Here is a 3,264-nt window from a genome sequence, read left to right as displayed (position 1 = left end):
TACTGTGGCAATGACAGGTCATGCAGAGGAAATGGGTTCAACTACCGTAGCACACAGCAGTTTGAAACGCGTTGTCTTAATGCAGTAAAAGAGAGCAGGAGCGAGAACATGGGATTGTATCGATATGATCAAATGGTTGGTTGCTTGTCTGATGGTTCGATGCACTGATACGGTTCTTCGTTAGGGTAGTCACGGTACTCCTCGGAGGCAGAACCTGTCGCAAAGGACACCGACACACAACCATCACCAAACAATGTGCAACAATATGATGCATGCATGAAACATGGCAATATGAGTGTGTTGGGCTAATGCAACTAAAACCAGAAGGGTTTGAACAAATTTGAATCAAAGATTCAAATTTCAAACTCAAACATGGCCTTTTAAAGTGCTTTTCCTTGTTCTGCTTAAAACATCAATTTAACTTGTTTGATCATGCATGAAAATAGTACAGATGGATAGATTGGATTTTTCTGATCATTTTTCATATATAATTTGTCCAATTTGGAGTTACAGAATAAAAGTTATGAATTTTTGAAGTTTAAATAATATTCTGGAATTTCCTGATTTAATTTAAATCCAGAAATATAATTATTGCGCCAGCATGACGTCAGCATGACGTCAGTGGTGGCTGTCTGGGGTCAAACCTGACGTGTGGGGCCCACACGTCAGTGACAGGGGGGTTAAACAGGGTTAAATTAATCCTAATTACTAATTAGTGGCGCTGGGGCCCACTGGTCAGTGTCAGGGGGTTAACTAACAGTGGTTAGCGCTAATCCTAATTAGCTACAGGGCTGGGCCCACCTGTCAGGGACTCAGGGGGGTTCCTGCCGTGGTCAAAGTGGGTCAAACCCACCGGCGACGTGACGCCGGCGAGGCCCGAGACGGCGGCGCGATGCGGGATCGCGCTACAGGGCACGGGCGAGGCCGTTCTTGGGATCGTTGGAGAGCTCTTGCTCCCGCGCGTCGAATGGTGGTGGTGGCCGTGCCTGAGGTGGCCGGAGTCGACGGCGGCGAGCTCGGCTGCGGCCGCCGGAGTTCGGTCGTGCACGGAAACGGGGTTGGAGCTCGAAGGCGAGCGAAGCGAGGCGCTAGGGATGCTCTAAGGAGCCTTACGAACTCATTGGACTCGCCGGGGTGACCAAATGGTCACCGGAGCTGCGTCGACGGCGAGCTCGGCGACGGCGGAGGTTCGGCCGTGGTGGGGAGGAGGCTACGGTGAGGGAACGAGGGGGAGAAGAGGGGGAAACGGTGGCGTTGCTCACCGCGGTTGCAGTGGGCGTCGAAGCGGGCTCGGGGACGCGCTGGAGACGGCGAATCGACGGCGACGGTGGTCGGAGTCCGAGGAGGGGAACGGCGACGTGGCGGCGATGCAGGGCTTCCGGAGGCCCGTGGAGCGGTGGGGAGGAAGAGGAGGTCGAGGCGGAGCTTCTGAGCTAGTCGGGGGAGCGAGGGGTGGCCGGAGTCGGCTGCTATGGCGAACGGCGGCGACGGTGGTGTTCGGCCGTGTGAGAGAGAGAGCGAGGGAGAGGAGGGGAGATAAGGCCAGGGGATCGGGGCGGCACCGAGAAGAAGCGCCACGGCGTCACGCTGGCGGGGGGGGGAGGCAGGCAGACGAGCTGGTGGCGTGGCGCTCCGGCCGTGCGCGCGCGCCGGCCACACGCCTGGCCGACTGGCGCCAGGAGGACGACGGCGGTGGTGGGCTGGGCTGGCTTGCTGGGCCGGCCAGCTGGCTGGGCCGCACATGGAGGGGCCCAGGTAAGCTTTTCCCTTTTATTTTTTTTCTGTTTTCTAATTTCTGACATTTGTTTTGATTTAAATAATATATTAAATCATTTATTTAACTTATGCCAATTTTTGCAGGGGCTAGATATATTATTCCAGAGCTCCTTTATAATTGGCATAATATTTGGACATATATTAATATATAAAGAAATATATTTCCAAAGCAAATATTTATGCATTAATTCCAAATGCCCAAAATAAATGTCCATGAGTCACTAAAAATATTGGTTTGATTTTTATCTCTGTCCAATATTTTCAGAGATCAACATGAGCATTTTCTTGGACCCTTTTGGAGAAATTTTTATTTGGGTCATTTTCAAAATGATTCTGAGGGTTTCACAGATCCCCATTTCAAGTTTCTAAGAGTAAACATGATGCAACACTCTAATGCATGACTAGCTAGGGTGTGACAACTCACCCCCACTCAAAAGAATCTCGTCCCGAGATTTGGGTTCCTCCGGGAAGAAGGCGGGGTACTCAAGTCGAAGACGATCCTCCCTTTCCCAGGTTGCTTCATCCTCAGAATGGTGCGACCATTGAACCTTGAGAAACTTGATATTATGACGTCGAGTGGTACGTTCGGCCTGATCGAGGATACGAATGGGGTACTCTCGATATGTAAGATTATCTTGGAGATCAAGCGTTTCGTGGTCCACTCCACGGATAGGATCCGAGAAGCAACGCCTGAGTTGAGAAACGTGGAAGACATCGTGGACCCTGGAGAGGTGCGGAGGTAGTTCCAACTGGTAGGCAACTTCTCCTCGTTTGGCGAGAATGCGAAAAGGTCCAATGTAACGAGGAGCCAATTTGCCTTTGATACCGAAACGATGGGTTCCCTTCAGAGGGGTGACCCGAAGATAAGCCTTCTCGTCAACCTCGAAAGTCATAGCCTTATGTTTTCGGTCATATTGACTCTTTTGACGAGATTGGGCTGTTTTTCAACTTTTCACGAACGATGCGAACTTGTTCTTCTGCTTCCTGAATCATATCCGGGCCAAAGAATTGTCTTTCCCCGGTTTCTGACCAGTTAAGGGGTGTTCGACACCGTCGTCCATAGAGAACTTCAAAAGGGGCTTTACCCAAGCTAGATTGATAGCTGTTGTTGTAGGCGAATTCGGCAAATGGAAGACACTTCTCCCAGTCCATTCCAAATGAGATAACAGAGGCTCGAAGCATGTCTTCTAGAATTTGGTTGACGCGTTCCACTTGACCACTCGACTGAGGGTGGAAAGCGGTGCTAAAGGAGAGACGGGTTCCCATAGCATTTTGGAAACTTTCCCAAAATCGAGAGGTGAAAAGACTTCCTCGATCCGAGTTAATTTCCAAAGGAACACCATGGAGAGACACTATTCGGGAGATGTATAAGTCTGCCAGCTGACTAGCGGTTATACTCTCACGAACAGGTAGGAAATGGGCTACTTTGGAAAGACGATCGACCACGACGAAAATAGCATTATTCCCTCTCTTGGTCCTGGGAAAACC

The sequence above is a fragment of the Triticum dicoccoides genome, chromosome 3A, assembly GCF_002162155.2.
Source record: "Triticum dicoccoides isolate Atlit2015 ecotype Zavitan chromosome 3A, WEW_v2.0, whole genome shotgun sequence".
NCBI classification, from domain to species: domain Eukaryota; kingdom Viridiplantae; phylum Streptophyta; class Magnoliopsida; order Poales; family Poaceae; genus Triticum; species Triticum dicoccoides.
This window is presented reverse-complemented; position numbering follows the sequence as displayed.